The following is a 21,729-nucleotide window of genomic DNA, read 5'->3' on the forward strand; positions in this document are numbered from 1 at the left end:
CTTGTCGGAGAAGTTGTTAAAAAAACCATGATTTGATATTTGTTACTAAAAAAGACAGATGTTTGCAAAATTTTAAACTCTATAATTATAAACAATAAACACATGTTGAGTTTATTTTTATTTTGTATTTTTGTTTTGTTGTTGTTTTTTTGCGCGGTGGTCATGGTCATTAATATTTTTACTAGCAAAGCGTGTACAAATGTATAACAAGGGATGCACCAATAGATTCTTGGGGGGGGGGGGGGGGGGACATGGAAGTTTTTTGAAGAAAAAAAACGTCACCTACTATTGAGGCAAAAAAGAAAATTTACTCACTGATCTGAGTAGAAAAACAACAACTGAATATCAATGAAATACATTAGATATGAAAAAACACTTTGCCGTCTTGGTGGCGGAAAAAAAACCCCCACTTTGTTTTTAACAGTTCCCGAGAAATCCTTGAAGATGTCGGAGCTATCGACAATTAAAAAAAATAACATGTGGACTTTGTTCTAAACAGTTTCTCAAAAAATCCTGGAAGACGGCGGAGCTATCGACAATTTTTTGTGCACAGTGTGCGTGCATGTATACTTTTAAGGTGCAAATGTTTACTTGCACAGTTACTTTGAGTGTGACCGCTATTTTGTCAATGCATGGATGATGCTGCCGGCTTTATTTGGGGCAAATACCAACGTGAGATGGCACAAGTTTTTATTGTTGCATCAAATTGCACGTTCCATCCCATGATATCCTAAAGGCCAAACAAAAATATAATTGTTGTATTATATATTTTTTTAAATATATTGTCAGAAAAAATTGGGTATACAAGTAACTGGAAGAAAAAAAATGAAAACAATTGTGTATATTTATGTTTAGACAATAATTCAATGGTTGGTAGGTAGGAAGAAAATAAATACATGTTTCATATTTGTTGAAAAAAAGTTAAATTCTAATCACTCAAAATTTGTTTCTTCCTTCTGTTTAATGCAGATGCCGGGACAGACATGAACGAACTTCACGATGGTCCAGTTGTAGTTAGTGAAAGCAGTGGAGAGCCCAGCAGAAAGAGAATGTTGCGTTCCTCAGATGCAAACAGCAGCCAAAGAGATTGGAGCAGGCGACATATGTTTCCTGAAGAGTGCATTTTCTGCCATAGCAACCAATACAAGCGCAGTCACATCTCAGGAAAGAGGTCAATGGTAAGGCTAGTAAAATGTGAACTCATCAGTGGAGGTCAACTTCTAAAGGCTGCAAAAGCAAAAGAGGATGTACAAATGCTGCATCAAATAGAAGGGGAGGACTTGGTTGCCAGGGAGCTTCAGTACCATCATGGCTGCTACAAGAACTACACAAGATTTTTGAGTAAACCTCATTTCCTCAGTAAACCTCAGTAAATTTTGAGTAAACCTTTGTATTTTCTTCTCATACAATTCACATTCAATCAGACTGACTCTTGTGGTACATGTATCTATAGAAAAATGTAATGTGCCATTGTGTTTGATAGATAAAGCATATGTATAAAACACTGTATAATACAGTGGCAACTCCGTAACACAAACTCTGTTAACACGAAATTCATGATAACACGGAAGTGTTTTTTTTTTTCATTCCAAACTTATTTTCTACATTATAATATAACCTGATAATTCCTTTAAACATGAACTAAATCATAAGATCCAAACAACTTCATGTTAAAGAGTTGCCACTATATATTACCTTTAAAACACATTTTGTCAACTTGAAATAATACTACATGAGAAATCATATTTTATCTGAAATATATTTTATTGTAGGCATTAGCGGCAATAACATTTTCACTGAAAGTACGTTTTATTTCATACATTACAATTTACAAGGTACTTTTCGTTAATTGAATGACATTGCTCATATCAACCCAATACTGATAAACCACATCTTATCTGGGTGTTAATACTGTTATTTGACTTGTCTTTTTACAAACCATTCATGGACACTCTTTGGAAATAGAGTTATGGGAAAGAAATGTAAACTTAACTGTTAGAACTAAGTAAAACAAATGGAAGTTTCATTTCATAGATAAGTCGTAAATAATGAAATGTCAAATGCATCAAAAATATGATATCAAGTACAATCATATAGAAACGAAGCTTAAACGTGTGGGTTAATATCATAAGAATAAATTAAGAATAAATTAATTTTAAACATGTCAACCACACAACATCAATGACAATCAGTGAAAAAATCACTGATCATACAGGATCGAACCTGGGAACCTCCGCTTTACTAGTAAGATGCTCTAACCTGAAGTTGAAGTTGAACTGAAATATACGATCAGATGGAGAAGAACGGATGATTTTAAATAAATACGCTTCTCAGATGAGAGGATGTTAGAGGAACGGGACTAGAACTGAAGACCTATTGATTTAAAATCATCCGTTCTTCTCCATCTGATCGTATAGCTCAGTTGGTTAGGGCGTCGCACTAGTAAAGCGCAGGTTCCCAGGTTCGAATCCTGGATGATCAGTGATTTTTTCACTGATTGTCATCTATGTGTGGTTGACATGTTTAAAATTAATTTATTCTTAAGTACAATCATTTTTTAAATGAAAGTCCTGTGTTCATGATTTCGACCTTATACCTGTGAATATAGTTAATAGTACAAATTTCTCAAACTTGAAAGCTGTAAATTGAACAATGATGTAAATTATAATGTAATGGATATCATAAACAAATTTGATTGTCTCAATTATTTATGTCTGTCTGCCTTATCCTGGCATGTATACATTATGTATTGAACATGGAAACGAAGCAAAAGTAACAGTACTCTTAAACACTGTTAATCATGCAAGCACTTTCCATGACATGCATAATGTATACATGTTGTACTGTTTTAAATAAATAAGTTGAAAATGAATCTTCTAAAAAGTAAAAGGAGTCAGCCGTCAACTGCCACTCATTGCCATTCTTCAAATCAAAGAAGATGAACTGATCATAGAAGGTAGAAGTGAGAAGTTAATTAAAAAAAAAGTAAAATAAAAATGATTTATTTGCGGCACAACATGTGTTTCAGCTGCGGCGGACCATATTTTCAGATTGGATTCATTTTCAACTTATCGCTATGACTATCTAGATACAAAAATATCATGTTTATTGGTGTATTTTAGTGAAAAGGAGGTCTAGAAACAATATCACAATCAATTTTTTTCATTTTACTCCTCAAACTATCCAGAAATAAAAGAAAATGCAGTAACGTATAGTTGATGAATATATATTGTTACAGACGCGGCTTTAGATGTTATATTGACCGAGCGGTGGTGTATTTAACCGCGTCCGAACAGTTACTCCCCGATTAGAACCCGATTCCACCCGACGTTGACCAGATCGCCCCACAGATATTCAATCGGGAAATCTCTAAAGCGACCGAAAGAGAATGAAAAAGAAGAAGAAGAAGAATACGGAGGAAGAACAGATTTTATTATACACACACAAGCAATGGATGGAAGAAGCAGTAACACAGCGAATCGTTAACTTACACTATTCATTTTTACTTAGCCCCAAGACAACAAGTAGGACAGGACGTTCACACTTACACAGGGGATATTGCAGGCAGGTAGGGCTTGAGATGGATTGCTTGAGAGGGAGGCAAGGTCGGGAGGCCGCAGTTCGCAATTCCTCGCGGTTTTGGCGGGAAACCCTCCGTCGTGTATCCGCTGCGGTAGACGTCACGCGCTGGTTCGGCACACCTGCTCCTCTTCTTGGGGTGGAGCCGTCTCCCTCCTTTCAGCGCGTCTCTCCAAAGCTGGTTTCCTTGCCGAGTACCTCTCCTCTTTGGCTTGGAGCGTTTCGCATCTCACCGCTTCTCTTGGTGCAGCCTCTTTGCTCATCTCCCAGGGTCATCTCTCAAAGCCTCTCTTAAAGCAGTCCCTTACAGTCGCTTTTATCACCTCGAGCGAAATCAAGCCGCCGACTCCGAGGGCACGCCTACCGGGTCGCTCACCGCGGTGTTGATTGGCTGTTAGGGCCGGTTCACTCCTTCCCTCTTATGACGAGGTGGAGACACGCCTTTCTTCCCCAACCCTACCTCGTGGCCAATGGTGGTTTGAAGAAAACCGCCCAAAATGCGGAAGGCAATTGGAAGGGAGGTTTTGGGGAAATTGGAAGGGCCTACGCTTATTTTGTTTGATACAATGCAAAGTCAATCTAGTGGGAAACACATATTTAGCCTACATGGAATAAGGAAATACACTATTTAAAAGATATATCGTGACCTGCGTGTAAGTTTCATGGAATTAACTAGGAGGCCGACTGCGACCATTATTTACATTAACAGGGTGTTACCGTACTTTTGTAACGTTCACATTGTAACGTTTTCACATTCGTTACACTTCCTCCAAAATTGTTACACTTCTCAAAAACCGTTACACTTCTCAAATTCGTTACACACTTCTCAAAATCGTTACACTGCACCCTCCTTTCTTCAGGTCCGTCCTCGGGCCTATTAAACTTTAACTTAGTGTGACACGTAGGTGTGATTCCCTCTACAATTAACCTGACCCTGAGTGTGACAATTTTAAAACACAAATAAGTATGTCCCCCTATTGCATTGCACCCTGTCTAACAGACTCAAGCCCACAGCTAACCGAATTACGGAATTATTCTCAAACTATACATTTACGGTGGGGAGCATTATTTACAATGACGTGATTTCTTATTTACAACGCAACCCAGGACCTGTGTTTTTTTTTTTTTTTTCTTTTTTTAGGGAACAAGAGAAAGAAATTCCTGTTGGGAGGGAGGAGACAGCACGCATTGCATCGATGCACCAGTACCAATACCACCAAAGCACCCAAAAGCACCACCCGGTGCGCAGTCACCATGGTTCATAATAAACACAACAAAACAACTGGTGGTGGTCTTCTCTTTCTCTGCTGGGCCGATGTTCTTCCCGACGTCTTCTGGCTTCATGCGGCCTAGTTGGAAATAATAAAAAGCACAACTTGTGTCCATTTTTATTTAGGGCCTCAGGGGCCAACTAAGGGTGGTCCACCTGTTTGGCATAGGTGCCACCTTACCGAGGTCCGCAAGCAAGATTCCCTGGCCACTATGGCCGGTCTCCAACAGAGGTGCCCTGCTCCAGAACCTGGGGTCCATCAAGTGGTACTTGGCCGCAGAACAGCGGTCCATACAGTGGTACATCAACGCAATGCATGCTGGTTCTGGGAATCTCGGGCGCACAATGGCCACCTCACGCATGCTCCCATCGGCACCCAATGGCGCACAGGTCATGTGGGAGACAAAAGAAAGACAATTGAGCGAGGGGTAAGGTCACAAGGGTACACGTCAATAAGGCAATGCAAGGTGAAATGCGTACGGAGGGCGAAGTGAGAAAGCTCGTCCCTACCGTACGTCACCCCCCGGTCACCTACCCTACCCTTGCCCTTGCCCTTACCCCATATGTACAAAATCTACACATTACCAATTCTTCACTACTGTCACGTCTTCCCCATATTTCCCCTATACCAAATTCGTCACCACAATCCCTCTACTTCAAAATTTGCCATCACCAATTCATCATCAATCCTCATAAGGAGGGAGAGATGGAATTACGCACAATGTCACACCCACGTCATGATGCGTCTCACAATCCAAACATTTGCATCATAAAAAATAATCAAAACATGGCATGGTGTGGAGTACCTGTCACCTCAGGTGAGTGGATGCAGATGGTGCGAGGAGATCCTTCATCCTAACTATTTTCTAAATGACTTTAACACACTTTACACTACCCGGGGTCTTTCCCTGCCAATCCATTGGCCAATTTACACTATGGGTTCTAAAAACCAATTCCCATTGACCAAACTGTGGTGCCTCTTAATTTGGGGTCTCACTCCCCCGATTCATCTCCCGGTGCTCTCGCACAATTTCTGGGCTGCGACGTCTAGCTCTCCCAACAGGTCTACCCACCTGCACACCTCCACCACTGTAGTTGCCACCCGAGCTTACCTAGCTCCTCACCCTAACCTATCTAACTGGGGCAGGCCCCTCCTGGCTCTGTCACCCCACTCGGTGCCCTCTGGCACTGGGCTACCCGGGTCCGTCCTCCGGATCCTCGGGCCCCATCCACAACAACTACTACCGGCTCCCAGAGCCCACCTGCGGCCTCACCTGGCCGACACCTTACAGTGGTGGAGCGCCCAACCAACTACACACACTAACAGGCTACACGCCCCGCCATTTCCACGACACTAATGCACCCATCCAAATACCATTCTGTCACCCGCACCACAGATGCCAATATCCAACCACAATTTACCTGTACCCTCTACCTAACACTTACACTACCCGCCCCGGGTATCCGTGATGGGGGTCCACTCTTCCCCCATTCACACCTTCGCACCATCCACTCCACTCCACAATTTCCACTATTCTCACTCCACGACCATCCATTCCACTACTCCAGATATTCCACACTACCATTTATTCCACACAGCCACATACACCTGTTGTTGCACACCTGTGCCCTCACACCTGGTGCCACCTGCACCCTCCTTTCTTCCTGGACCATTTGGTCAACACAACACGCAATCACCACTACTCCCTCATACACTGCTCCACACACCTGTTCAGTTGCACACCTGTGCAATCACACCTGTTCCATTCTCACCTGTTCAATCCTCACACACACGGCATCATCTCAGCTAACTACTCCCCTCTGAAACTTGCGCTTCCCAGTCGTCCCTTTAAACTATTGCGCTCCCACGTCATTATAATCCACACTAATCTACCTGCGTCCCCACTACAGGTATCAGTCACTAACTAAACTTAACGTTACCTAATGTCATCTTCGCTAGGGCCCTATCAATATCCTAACCCACCCGGGCTAGTTTTCACTGCCATACACCCCATAGACTATAGCTCCTTTGCCCCACGTCTGTGAGGGATGGTGGATTTGCCATCCCACCACATCGGGGGTCTCTCACTATCAATTTTGTTCGTCCAGATTCCAACCAATTCAAAAATTTTCCATTTACTGCCAATTCTACCCACTATTATAAATTTCGTATCAGATCACTACCATCATCATCCGTCTACTTATTACATCCTCTCGGTGCGCCAATTCACATCTACAGCCCGGCTTCGTACAGCCGAGCAATGAACGCGGATTCTTTTGTGCCTGCGGCTGGATGCGTCCCGCATTCGGGGCAGGGGCGGGGGCTTACCCGGGCCGAGATCCCACGCACCACCTCGGCGTGGAGCCATCCAATGTCCCGATCTCGACCTGCCGGCACCTCTCAACAAAACGTGGTCGCCATAACGACCCTTCCTATCCAGCTGCCCGCTCCGCCTAGTGGAGCCCGGCCGCGGCCGTTCCAAGCGAGGCACAGCGTGGATCGCGTACGGCGGTTCTTTCGAAACCGCCGTGGTTCGGATCCCCGCTGGTCCTCGCGGCACGCGAAGCTGCCCGACGCGCACCGAGGGCCCGATTCGGCTATAAGTCGTTCTAACCTCTAACCTGGTTACCGTCGACGCTTCACCTGGATTCTTACAAGCATACGCTACCCCTTTCTTGCTCATACATGCAGCTGTTCCCATTCTCCTCGTACCTTTCCTTACACACCTCGGTACACTCATTCCGCTCGCCGACTTGGTCACACACCTGACCACCGAACACTTTGGCACACATTCGTTGGTCGCACACCTCACCAACACACCTCTTCGCGCCCCCTCCTCGGTCACTTCCTCTGTGACAATCACAGGTGTGCTCTCATTCGCACACCCAACCACGTGCCTCACTACCAACTCAAATGTGCCTTCCCACACACGCTCTACCATTCCAGGTGTGCATCCTTCCATTCCAGGTGTACATCCTCGCTCACCTGTCATAACCAACTCACGCTCCGTTGCACTCTCACTACTCTCACCTCCATTCTTGACCGCGCACTCACCCTTTCTCTCGACAGCGCACTCTTTCCTCATGCACCTGTCCGTTACACACCTTTCTCGCGCACACTCTTCCGCACATTGTCCCGTTACACCCTCTGTAACACTCACCACAGGCATGCATTCTCCCTTACTCTTGACAGCATGCGCTTTCCCCATGCACCCGTCCGTTACACACCTTTCTCGTGCATCCTCTTGCGCACACTTTTTCGTTACTTCCTCTGTAACACTCCCCACACCGCGCTTCCATGTACCCCCTCGCACACGCGCTTCGACCAACTCACTCTTGACGGCACACTCACTCCTCGGCGTGCACTTTTTCCTCACACACCCCATGGTCGGACATTCTCGCACACCTCTTTTTTCGCACACCTGACCTGTCGCACACTTCACCAACGGCCTCTCACGAACACCCGGATCCAAACCAATCCCCAAGCCGACTGAAGCTTTCCTCACATCATATACATTGCCACTCACCTCCGTACTTCGTCGTCGCACCTCCTCTGCCACCTGCAAACTTTTTATTTGGTTAGTGAGCACCTCATCATGATTTGAACACAGACCTTGTACATATTCCATGACTTCCTCATTTATCTCCCTTTTAGTTTCCCTCCGTCTCTTCTTAATTTCACTCACCCCCTCTTCCACCTCCTCTAATTTTTCCTTTACCTCCTTCATCTCCCGGTGCGCCCCCTCTATCTCTTCGTCTAACGCCACCTTAACCGTTTCGATGTGCGTCCTCACCTCTCGGTCCTTCGTCTCCATCACTTCTGTCACCTCCTCCAACTTCTTCGTTAACCCCTCATGTACCATCTGACATTCCTTTTGTGTTGCTATTAATTCGTTTTTAATGTCCTTTTGTGTCGCTTTCAAACCCCCGATGATTGCAGTGTTCTTTTCCACTTGGTCCGCTAGTTCCCTTTGTCCGACTGTCAGCTGTTCTACTCCCTTCGTCAGATCTTCTATTCCCCCTTGTAACTTAGCCGTATTATTTCTCACCTCTTTCTCCATACGCTTCTCACCTCGCTTTACCTCCTCGCGCAGCCCCGAAACCTCCTCACTCACCCCTCGTCGTATTTCCTCCATCTCTTTTGTAGATGCCACCCTCATCTGTCCCAATTCATCCCTCTGAGCATCCAGTTTGGTTTCTACCCCGATTTTCACCTCCTCTATCTGCTCTCCCATTTGTTTGATTTCCCTGGCAGATTGTTCCCCTATTTCCCGCAATTTGTCCTCCATCCTATTTTCTAACCCCATTAACCCATTTTTCACCCCCTCTAACTGATTCTCCTGGGCAGCCATTCTGTTTTCCACCCCCGTTAACCCATTCTTTACCTCTTTTATCCCGTTGTCTAACCCCTCAAAAATTTTGTCTACCTTCTCACCGGTACCCCTCGCTTCGTCCCTCATTACCCCCATTTGGCCCTCCAATCGCTCACTATCAGCCCTCGCTCCGTCCCTCATTACCCCCATCTGGTTTCCCATTACCCCCAATTGGTTTCCCATTACCCCCATTTGGCCCTCCAATCGCTCACTCTGAGCATCCATCCGGTTCCCCATTACCCCCATCATTCTGCTTTCCATTTCTTCGCTATTCTTGTCCATAAGGGCCTTCATTTGTATAAAAAAAAGGTTCAAATCCACCAACGGCGCTGCTACGGTCGCGGCAAAATTTGGTGCCGCTACACCCACGTGCGTGAGGACGCCACTTTGCGCGTCTGATACTTCCGCAACCACATTGCTATTTTTCTCCTCCTCCCTATCCTCCACATACATTTCCCCGAGGTCCTGGGTCGATTCCACCCTGTCTATCTCTCCCACCGACATCCGATCGCCTTGATTGTCCATGGCGCGATCTCAAAATTCGGGTTTTGCTTTATAAAACAAAATAAATTTCGGCAGCTTGTAATTTTGAGCGCGTTAAGCGCGCTTCGGGTCCGATTTCGGGTCCGATCTCCCTCCTCGACACCAATTGTTACTCTAATAGTACAATTGGTGTTCCAAAATTTGGGCCTAACAAATTTAGTCCCAGGTCCGAATCCAACTCCTCGACACCAAATGTTACAGACGCGGCTTTAGATGTTATATTGACCGAGCGGTGGTGTATTTAACCGCGTCCGAACAGTTACTCCCCGATTAGAACCCGATTACACCCGACGTTGACCAGATCGCCCCACAGATATTCAATCGGGAAATCTCTAAAGCGACCGAAAGAGAATGAAAAAGAAGAAGAAGAAGAATACGGAGGAAGAACAGATTTTATTATACACACACAAGCAATGGATGGAAGAAGCAGTAACACAGCGAATCGTTAACTTACACTATTCATTTTTACTTAGCCCCAAGACAACGAGTAGGACAGGACGTTCACACTTACACAGGGGATATTGCAGGCAGGTAGGGCTTGAGATGGATTGCTTGAGAGGGAGGCAAGGTCGGGAGGCCGCAGTTCGCAATTCCTCGCGGTTTTGGCGGGAAACCCTCCGTCGTGTATCCGCTGCGGTATACGTCATGCGCTGGTTCGGCACACCTGCTCCTCTTCTTGGGGTGGAGCCGTCTCCCTCCTTTCAGCGCGTCTCTCCAAAGCTGGTTTCCTTGCCGAGTACCTCTCCTCTTTGGCTTGGAGCGTTTCGCATCTCACCGCTTCTCTTGGTGCAGCCTCTTTGCTCATCTCCCAGGGTCATCTCTCAAAGCCTCTCTTAAAGCAGTCCCTTACAGTCGCTTTTATCACCTCGAGCGAAATCAAGCCGCCGACTCCGAGGGCACGCCTACCGGGTCGCTCACCGCGGTGTTGATTGGCTGTTAGGGCCGGTTCACTCCTTCCCTCTTATGACGAGGTGGAGACACGCCTTTCTTCCCCAACCCTACCTCGTGGCCAATGGTGGTTTGAAGAAAACCGCCCAAAATGCGGAAGGCAATTGGAAGGGAGGTTTTGGGGAAATTGGAAGGGCCTACGCTTATTTTGTTTGATACAATGCAAAGTCAATCTAGTGGGAAACACATATTTAGCCTACATGGAATAAGGAAATACACTATTTAAAAGATATATCGTGACCTGCGTGTAAGTTTCATGGAATTAACTAGGAGGCCGACTGCGACCATTATTTACATTAACAGGGTGTTACCGTACTTTTGTAACGTTCACATTGTAACGTTTTCACATTCGTTACACTTCCTCCAAAATTGTTACACTTCTCAAAAACCGTTACACTTCTCAAATTCGTTACACACTTCTCAAAATCGTTACAATATTTACTTGCATTTTCATCAAGTGCGCGTTAAAAATTAATGAGCACCCCTGGTGTCTGGGGACATGGTGTTTCTTGTTCAGGAGCACATCCCCAACCCATCTATAGCAATTTTAAGTAATCCCCTGCGTTGTTGCACGAAATTGTCAAATTGAGCACATTTTAGCCCTTTGCCCCATGGCCTACTGTTACCACTAAGCTGGCACACATTTTGTCGACATTGGAAAGACTAGGGCATGCCCGTACTATATCTATATCTAAAATTATATCCCCCCCTCTATTTACATGAAATGGTTTGGTTCATGAAATGTTTTGGTCCATTCGCAACGCCAAAGCGAACGGCGAACGCTTTACATGAAATGGTTTGGTGCATGAAATGTTTTGGTCCATTCGCAACGCCAAAGCGAACGGCGAACGGCTTGCGAGTACAGTGACAATCCCCCCGGGGTTTTAATTAGTTTTAAAACATCGTTTAACGCCAACATAGCGCCAACATAGTTTGCCGACGGGAAATAAATGAATACGCTCTCAAATGTGCCATCCGAGGCAGAGTGTGTCCGCCACGTTCGGCACACGCGATAGCTCGCTGCTCTCTGATTGGTTGAATCGTTTTTTGGACATAGCTCGGTAAGTAATTGTCCGATTAATATGAAACCTTGAAAAGGCACATCCTCGGGTCCCCAGCAATATACCTGGCAAGTTTCAAGTATATCGGACCCGTGGTTGTCGAGAAACAGCGGTCACAGACAAACGTACAAACGTACAAACAAACAAACACACAGAGATTACTGGAATTATAGATAGATGATCAGACTGAGTCAACCCACCTGGTGTTAATTCAACGGTTAAAAACAAGGGCTCAAACTCACGACCTTGCGATATTAATGAAGAACCCAGGTTCGAATCCCAAACATGATGCATTGTACTACACTGTTGAAGGAGCTGTGCTCCTACGCGAGTTGAAAGGATTGACGCGACAAAAGACGGGAATTCGTCCGAGTTTCTTTATTGAGCAAAACCAAACTCGGGTACTCTGAAAAGCCCGTTTATTGGGCAGCAATATATATATGCAATCAAACACGGCGAGAGTGGGCGTGCCCGGGCGGACTGGGCGAGCCAGGGAAAGGCAAGTCTGGGCATGCCCGGGAAAGGCGAGACTGGGCGTGCCCGGGCGGCCTGGGCGAGCCCGGGAAAGGCGAGTCTGGGCATGCCCGGGAAAGGCGAGACTGGGCATGCCCGGGAAAGGCGAGACTGAGCGTCTCCGGGCGGTCTGGGCGAGCCCGGTACAGTGATCGCTCCCTGGTTGCGTCTTCGGCAGGTGTAAGGCGATTGTGTATGCTCAGCGGCAACCGCTACACGCGCCCCCCCAGAATCGACTTGCACCGGCAGGGTCAATTTAAGGGGGGTCCTGATGACCCGGCCGAAGCGACCCCTGGTGGGTCATGGGGGGTGGGGGGGTGGGGGGGGTGGTCCGGTGTGGTGGTGGGTGGTCGAGCAGGGGGAACCGTGGACGGGGGGCGGCCTAGCCGCGGAGGAAGGGCCAACCGTGGTGGATGGTCGACGTCCATGTGCGCCGGCTTGAGGCGGTCCACCGAAATCCGGTCCGACCTGCCGCCGACGTCGATGACGAAAGACTTGTCGTCCTGTCGCAGGACCCGGAAGGGTCCGTTGTACGGCGGCCGGAGTGGCCCCCGGTGTGCGTCATGACGCACAAAAACGTACTCCGCTGTGCGAAGCGCTGGGGGGACGTAGGACTGGGGGCCACCGTGGCGGGACGTTGGCACGGGGGCAAACCGTCGGGCGGCCTCCTGGAGGTCCGAGCGCTGGCGAGCTGCGGACCAGGGACTGGTAGCGTCGGGCACAAACTCGCCCGGGACGCGTAGCGGCTGGCCGTAGACGAGCTCGGCGGTGGACGCCTGAAGGTCCTCCTTGGGGGCCGTGCGGAGGCCCAAAAGGACCCACGGCAGCCGGTCGGCCCAACCGCCGCCCTGAAGGCCGGCCATGAGCGCGGCCTTCATGGAGCGGTGAAAACGCTCGCACAACCCATTGGCTTGGGGGTGGTAGGCCGTGGTACGGTGGAGCTTGACCCCCAGGTTGCGGGCGACCGCGCCCCACAGCTCGGAGGTGAACTGCGGACCGCGGTCCGAAGAGATGTCCGCCGGTGCACCGAAGCGGGTGACCCAGGTGGCGATGAAAGCCTGCGCCACGTCGGCGGTGGTGCTGGAAATGAGGGGAACGGCCTGCGGCCACCTGGTGGTCCTGTCCACCATGTTGAGCAGGTGTGTGAAACCTCGTGATAGGGGAAGGGGGCCCACAAGGTCCACGTTGACGTGGTCGAAACGCCGTTCGGGCACGGTGAAAGGTGCCAGCGGGGCCTGGGTGTGGCGGTGGACCTTGGCCCGCTGGAAGGCCGTGCAGGCGTTGGCCCAATCGCGGACGTCCCGTCGAAGTCCATGCCAGACGAAACGCGCCGACACCAGCTTCTGGGAAGCTTTCCGGCCCGGGTGGGAAAGGCCGTGGAGGGAGGCGAAAACGCGGCGCTGCCAGGTAACGGGCACGACGGGGTGAGGCTGGCCTTGGGAGACGTCACAGAGCAGGACAGTGTCCGCGAAGGGGACGTCGGCCAGGCGGAGGCCCGTGTCCACCGCCCAGAGGGCTTGCACCATGGTGTCGGTGGTCTGGTCGGCCGCCATAAGCGCAAAGTCCACGCCGAGGTGGACCGCGTTCGCGCTGGCCCGAGAAAGACAGTCGGCCACGGCGTTGTCTTTTCCGGCGACGTGTCGGATGTCCGTGGTAAACTCCGACACGGCGGAGAGGTGGCGCTGCTGGTGGGCCGACCACGGCTCCGTGACTTTGGCCATCGCGTAAACCAACGGCTTGTGGTCGACGAAAGCCGTGAACGGGCGGCCCTCCAGGAGGTGGCGGAAATGGCGAACGGCCAGGTATAGACCGAGGAGCTCGCGGTCAAATGTGCTATACTTTAGCTCGTTCGGCCGGAGTTGCCGGCTAAAAAAAGCGAGTGGCTGCCAAACCCCATTCACCCATTGTTCGTGTATGGCGCCCACCGCGTAGTCGGAGGCGTCCGTAGTGAGGGCGGTGGGAGCGTTGAGCACCGGGTGAGCCAGCAGCGTTGCGTCGGCGAGGGCCAGCTTTGCGCCTGTGAATGCCGCGTCCATGGCTGCGGACCAGACGACGTCATGCTTGGCCGGCTTGCCCCGGAGGGCTTCGTAAAGGGGCCGCATGAGCTGAGCAGCGCGGGGCACGAAAAGGTGGTAGAAATTCACCATGCCGAGGAACTCCTGCAGGGCCTTGATGGAGCGGGGACGCGGGAACTCGGTGATGGCCTCGACCTTGGTTGGCAGCGGCACGGCTCCATTTCTGGTGATGTGGTGGCCCAAAAAGTCAATGGCCGTCATGCCGAAGTGGCATTTGGCCAGGTTGACGATTAAGCCGTGCTTGCTGAGGCGCCCGAACAGTGTTCGGAGGTGGAGGAGGTGCTCAGCCCGGGACGTGCTGGCGACGAGGATGTCGTCCAGGTAGATGAAGAGGAACGGCAGGTCGCGCAGCACGCCGTCCATCAAGCGTTGGAATGCCTGGGCCGCTTTCTTGAGGCCAAATGGCATTCTCAGGAATTCGAACAGGCCAAACGGCGTGATGGCGGCCGTTTTTGGGACGTCGGCCGGCCTGACAGGTACCTGGTGGTATCCCCGTATTAGGTCAACTTTCGAGAAAATGACCCGCCCCGCTAAACGGGCGGAAAAGTCCTGGATGTGCGGGACCGGATACCTGTCGGGGGTGGTAACGTCGTTGAGGCGGCGGTAGTCGCCACATGGGCGCCAGCTGCCCCCCGGCTTCAGCACGATGTGCAGTGGCGAGGCCCACGCGCTATCGGAGCGCCGCACGATGCCGAGGTGCTCCAACGCGTCGAACTCGGCTTTTGCCACGGCGAGCTTGGCCGGGTCGAGGCAGCGGGCTCTGGCGTAGACCGGCGGGCCCGTAGTTGGTATGTGGTGCTCGATACCATGTCTCACTGCGACGGCCGAAAACGTCGGCCACGTGAGGGCCGGGAACTCTGCGAGCAGGCGAGCGAACTCGTTCGCCGCCGGGAGGGCGCATGCTAGTTCGGTCGGCGCGGAGCTGCTCATTGTGCATGCCAGGGAGCTGAAAGTCTTGGCGTTGACAAGGCGACGCCGTTTGACGTCGACCAGCAGCCCGTGTGTGCTGAGGAAGTCGGCGCCTAGCAAAGCCATGGGCACGCTCGCCGTCACAAAGGTCCAATTAAAGCGCTGGTTGCCGAAGCAGAGGGTGACGTTGCGCGGGCCAAAGGTGCGGATGGCCGATCCGTTGGCAGCGACCAAGGAGGGGCCGCAAACGGCGGTCTGCCTGTCCTGCTCGGAGACGGGTATGACGCTAAGCTGGGCGCCGGTGTCACAAAGGAAACGCCGCCCGGACGCTTTGTCCTTGATGAAAAGCAAGTTGCCCGAGTGGCCAGCGCTCCTGGCTGGTAATGAATGCCGGCCCGGCCGTTTCCCGACTTGCCGAAAGTGCACGGGGGTCGGCATGTCCGAGCCTTGTGTCCGAACCTGGCGTGCTAATAACACCACGCTTGGTCAGGTGGAGGCCCCGGCCGTCGTGTTGGAAGCGGTCGGCGCGGCGTGGCGGCCGCCAGTTGCACCGGCAGTTCGGCCTCCAACCGCACCGGGCGCTCGGGTGCCATGGGCGTCGCCTCGGACGGCGGCGGGCTCCAGGTAGCCGCCCCGATGTGCTGGCCTGCAGAGGAGATCTTGTCGGCTTCCCTGGCGAGGGCGCGGGGATCCGTGATCTGCGTGCCTGCCAGGGCGAAGCGTACCTGGCTAGGCAGCTGGCGGAGGAACAGCTCTCGGAAAAGAAAATCCGGGGAGTGCTCACCGAGCAGCGAGAGCATGTAGTCCATTCGCTCGGACGGGCACGTGTCGCCGAGCTCGGGCAGGTCGAGCAGGCGTCATGCGCGTTCTGCCGGTGAGAGGGCGAATGCGTCGAGGAGAAGCGTCTTGATCACGCCATACTTGTCAGCGGCTGGCGGGTGCTGGAGGAGGCCCAGGGCGCGGGCCGCGGTGGCGGTGCCGAGTGCCGCTACCACATGGTGGAAGCTGGTGTCGTCGGCTGTAATGCCTCGCAGGGCAAATTGGGAGTCCGCCTGGGCGAACCAAACCGCCGCGTGAGCCTCCCAGAAGGTAAGCAGTTTAAGGGCAACTGCCGTGTCCATGTCGGGGGTCACCAATGAAGGAGCTGTGCTCCTACGCGAGTTGAAAGGATTGACGCGACAAAAGACGGGAATTCGTCCGAGTTTCTTTATTGAGCAAAACCAAACTCGGGTACTCTGAAAAGCCCGTTTATCGGGCAGCAATATATATATGCAATCAAACACGGTGAGACTGGGCGTGCCCGGGCGGCCTGGGCGAGCCCGGGAAAGGCAAGTCTGGACATGCCCGGGAAAGGCGAGACTGAGCGTCTCCGGGCGGTCTGGGCGAGCCCGGGAAATGCAAGTCTGGACATGCCCGGGAAAGGCGAGACTGAGCATCTCCGGGCGGTCTGGGCAAGCCCGGTACAGTGATCGCTCCCTGGTTGCGTCTTCGGCACGTGTAAGGCGATTGTGTATGCTCAGCTGCAACCGCTACACTGTCACCATACCTCTCCCAACTCCATGCAGTCCAAACTCCCAATCCAACCTTCCCCCAACTCCATGCAATGATCGTCTGCTCGTTCCAAACTTCTCCCAATTCCATGAAGTGATCATTCCAAACTTCTCCCAACTCCAGGCAATGATCATCTGCTTGTTCCAAACTTCTCCCAACTCCAGGCAATGATCATCTGCTCGTTCCAATCTTCTCCCAACTCCATGAAGTGATCGTCTGCTCGTTCCAAACTTCTCCCAACTCCAGGCAATAATCGTCTGCTCGTTCCAAACTTCCCCCAATTCCATGAAGTGATCGTTCCAAACTTCTCCCAACTCCAGGCAATGATCATCTGCTTGTTCCAAACTTCTCCCAACTCCAGGCAATGATCATCTGCTCGTTCCAAACTTCTCCCAACTCCATGAAGTGATCGTCTGCTCGTTCCAAACTTCTCCCAACTCCATGAAGTGATTGTCTGCTCTTTCCAAACTTCTCCCAACTCCATGCAGTGATCATCTGCTCTTTTCAAACTTCTCCCAACTCCATGAAGTGATCGTCTGCTCATTCCAAACTTCTCTCAACTCCATGAAGTGATCGTCTGCTCATCCCAAAGTTCTCCCAACTCCATGAAGTGATTGTCTGATCGTTCCAAACTTCTCCCAACTCCATGAAGTGATCGTCTGCTCGTTCCAAACTTCTCCCAACTCCATGAAGTGATCGTCTGCTTGTTCCAAACTTCTCCCAACTCCATGAAGTGATCATCTGCTCGGTCCAAACTTCTCCAAACTCCATGAAGTGATCGTCTGCTCGTTCCAAACTCCTCCCAACTCCATGAAGTGATCGTCTGCTTGTTCCAAACTTCTCCAAACTCCATGAAGTGATCGTCTGCTCATCCCAAAGTTCTCCCAACTCCATGAAGTCATTGTCTGATCATTCCAAACTTCTCCCAACTCCATGAAGTGATCATCTGCTCGTTCCAAACTTCTCCCAACGCCATGAAGTGATCGTCTGCTTGTTCCAAACTTCTCCCAACTCCATGAAGTGATCGTCTGCTCGGTCCAAACTTCTCCCAACTCCATGAAGTGATCGTCTGCTCGTTCCAAACTTCTCCCAACTCCATGAAGTGATCGTCTGCTTGTTCCAAACTTCTCCCAACTCCATGAAGTGTTCGTCTGCTCGTTCCAAACTTCTACCAACTCCATGCAGTGATTGTCTGATCGTTCCAAACTTCGGAGTTCAACACTCATAGAAAAGCTGATCTGAGCAAGAGATTTGAGTTTGTGATTCAGCCAATAAGAGCCAGGGGTATTGCTGATTCAGCTCATAAGAACCAGGGATATCGCTGATTCAGCCAATAAGAACCAGAGGCATCGCTGATTCAGCCAGTAAGAGCCAGGGATATCGCTGATTCAGCCAATAAGAACCAGGGGCATCGCTGATTCAGCCAGTAAGAGACAGGGGTAATGCTGATTCAGCCAATAAGAACCAGGGGTATCTCTGATTCAGCCAATAAGAACCATGGGTATCGCTGATTCAGCCAATAAGAACCAGGGGCATCGCTGATTCAGCCAATAAGAGCCAGGGGTATCGCTGATTCAGCCAATAAGAACCAGGGGCATCTCTGATTCGGCCAATAAGAACCATGGGTATCGCTTATTCAGCCAATCAGAACCAGAAGTATCACTGATTCAGCCAATAAGAACCAGACGTATCACTGATTCAGTCATAAGAATCAGGAATAGCACTGATTCAGCAAATATGAACCTGTGGTATCGCTGATTCAGCCAATAAGAACCAGGAATATCGCTGATTCAGCCAATCAGAACCAGGAGTATCACCGATTCATCCAAAAAGAACCTGCGGTATCGCTGATTCAGCCAATAAGAGCCAGGGTATCGCTGATTCAGCCAATAAGAACCAGGGGTATCGCTGATTCAGCCAATAAGAACCTGCGCTATCGCTGATTCAGCCAATAAGAACCTGCGCTATTGCTGATTCAGCCAATAAGAACCAGCGGTATCACTGATTCAGCCAATAAGGACCTGCACTATCATTGATTCAGCAAATAAGAACCAGCGGTATCACTGATTCAGCCAATAAGAACCAGGAATATCACTGATTCAGCAAATAAGAACCAGAGGTATCACTGATTCAGCCATAAGAATCAGGAATATCACTGATTCAGCCAATAAGAACCAGCGGTATAACTGATTCAGCCAATAATAACCAGCGGTATCACTGATTCAGCCAATAAGAACCTGCGCTATCGCTGATTCAGCCAATAAGAACCAGCGGTATCACTGATTCAGCCAATAAGAACCAGGGGTATTGCTGATTCATCCAATAAGAACCTGCGGTATCGCTGATTCAGCCAATAAGAACCTGCGCTATTGCTGATTCAGCCACTAAGAACCAGCGGTGTCACTGATTCAGCCAATAAGAACCAGGGGTATTGCTGATTCAGCCAATAAGAACCTGCGGTATCGCTGATTCAGCCAACAAGAGCCAGGTATATCGCTGATTCAGCCAATAAGAGCTAGGTGTATTGCTGATTCAGCCAATAAGAGCCAGGTATATCGCTGATTCAGCCAATAAGAGCCAGGTGTATTGCTGATTCAGCCAATAAGAGCCAGGTATATCGCTGATTCAGCCAATAAGAGCCAGATGTATTGCTGATTCAGCCAATAAGAGCCAGGTATATCGCTGATTCAGCCAATAAGAGCCAGGTATATCGCTGATTCAGCCAATAAGAGCCAGGTATATCGCTGATTCAGCCAATAAGAGCCAGGTATATCGCTGATTCAGCCAATAAGAGCCAGGTATATCGCTGATTCAGCCAATAAGAGCCAGGTGTATTGCTGATTCAGCCAATAAGAGCCAGGTATATCGGTGATTCAGCCAATAAGAGCCAGGTGTATTGCTGATTCAGCCAATAAGAGCCAGGTATATCACTGATTCAGCCAATAAGAGCCAGATGTATTGCTGATTCAGCCAATAAGAGCCAGGTATATCGCTGATTCAGCCAATAAGAGCCAGGTATATCGCTGATTCAGCCAATAAGAGCCAGATATATCGCTGATTCAGCCAATAAGAGCCAGATGTATTGCTGATTCAGCCAATAAGAACCTGCGGTATCGCTGATTCAGCCAATAAGAACCAGGTATATTGCTGATTCAGCCAATAAGAACCAGGTATATCGCTGATTCAGCCAATAAGAGCCAGGTATATCGCTGATTCAGCCAATAAGAGCCAGGTATATTGCTGATTCAGCCAATAAGTACCTGCGGTATCGCTGATTCAGCCAATAAGAGCCAGGTATATCGCTGATTCAGCCAATAAGTACCTGCGGTATCGCTGATTCAGCCAATAAGAACCAAGGGTATCGCTGATTCAGCCATTAAGAACCAAGGGTATCGCTGATTCAGCCAATAAGAACAGGTATATTGCTGATTCAGCCAATAAGTACCTGCGGTATCGCTGATTCAGCCAATAAGAGCCAGGTATATCGCTGATTCAGCCAATAAGTAGGGGAAGGCGGGGCAAGTTGAGCCAGTTTTTGTTCTTGGAATGTTAGGACTGAACTTACTGATGATCTTGCACAAATGAGTATCTTGCCTTCTAATTTAATCCTTGGGAAACATTTTGTAGCTAGTTCTTACTTTCTATCCCCACACTGAAAGTCACTGTGACCTTTGAAAAAACGGAGGCCAAATGGCTCAACTTGCCCGCCTGAGGGGTAAGTTGATCCAACCTCTGGGGTAAGTTGTACCACATAGGGGTAAGTTGATCATTGCCCCAAATAAAGATAACTAAAGTAGAAAACCATTGTTTTGCCAGAAAAATATTTAATGTTTTTTTTTTTTTTTTTTTGTTTTTTTTGTATACTGAATCGAGGCTCGTGAAAGAGCTAACATTTACTTCACAAACAAATCGACCAGACAAACAAAATACACAAAAAGAGGGAGCGAAAGACAAGATGGGGAGAAAAGGGGAAGCACCCAAACTCAACATCCGAGAGCAGGGAGATGTGTGGAAGGGAGAGGGCCCGGGGGGAGGAGGCATGGGAAGGGGGGGGGGGGGGGAGGAGGGAGAAGTATAAAGCACAAGGACACCAAGGACTTCCAGGACAGAAGTTGGTATTTCAAAAAGTGGAATTGGGGTGAAATTAGCGGGAGTAGAAAAGATCAAGGTTTTGGATGGGGGAAGATAAGAGATGGTGGAGAACAGCTGTTTTAAAGACTTGGAGGGTAGAGTGGGATTGAAGAGAGTGAGGGAGTTTGTTCCAGAGGCGGGAGAAAAGAGGAATGAAGGAGTGAAGGTGAGCAGAGAGTCTTGATTTTGGCAGTTTAACCAAAAGAGGGTTGCAGGCAGATCTTGTGCGACCTGTAGGAATATTTGCGGGACAGAGCCCAGAGAGAGCTGGGGGGGCAAGGCCAGAGAGGAGTCGGTAGAAGACGGAAAGACCACTAACCTGCCTGCGGTGAGTGAGTGAGAGGCCCTTGGAGTTAGCTTCGTCGCGGGAGATTCCAATGATTCTGAATGCTTTGGTTTCAACAGCGCGAAGGCGAGCTAGGTGTGAGGCAGGAGCACCAGCCCAGAGGGGAGAGCAGTATTCCATTGAGCTGTGGATGAAAGCCTTGTATGTGGTGAGGAGCTCAGGTGTGCCAAGGAAGGACTTCACACGACAGAGGATGCCCAGTCGGCGACTGGCTTTGGAGGCCAGATTTGAAATGTGGTTTTTCCAGGAAAGATCATGGCAGATAGTGAGACCCAAAAGCTTGAGTGACAGAACTTCTTGGAGAGGATTATTCAGAAAGTGGATGGGAGGGTTGTCCAGTCGGTCTTTTCGGAGACATCGTAAGAGTGTGAGATTTGTCAGGATTGAAAGACATGTTCCACTTGTTTGCCCAGTCTGTGATTTTGTCAAG

The sequence above is a fragment of the Myxine glutinosa genome, chromosome 5 (assembly GCF_964187855.1).
Source record: "Myxine glutinosa chromosome 5, kmMyxGlut1.1, whole genome shotgun sequence".
In the NCBI taxonomy this organism is placed as follows: domain Eukaryota; kingdom Metazoa; phylum Chordata; class Myxini; order Myxiniformes; family Myxinidae; genus Myxine; species Myxine glutinosa.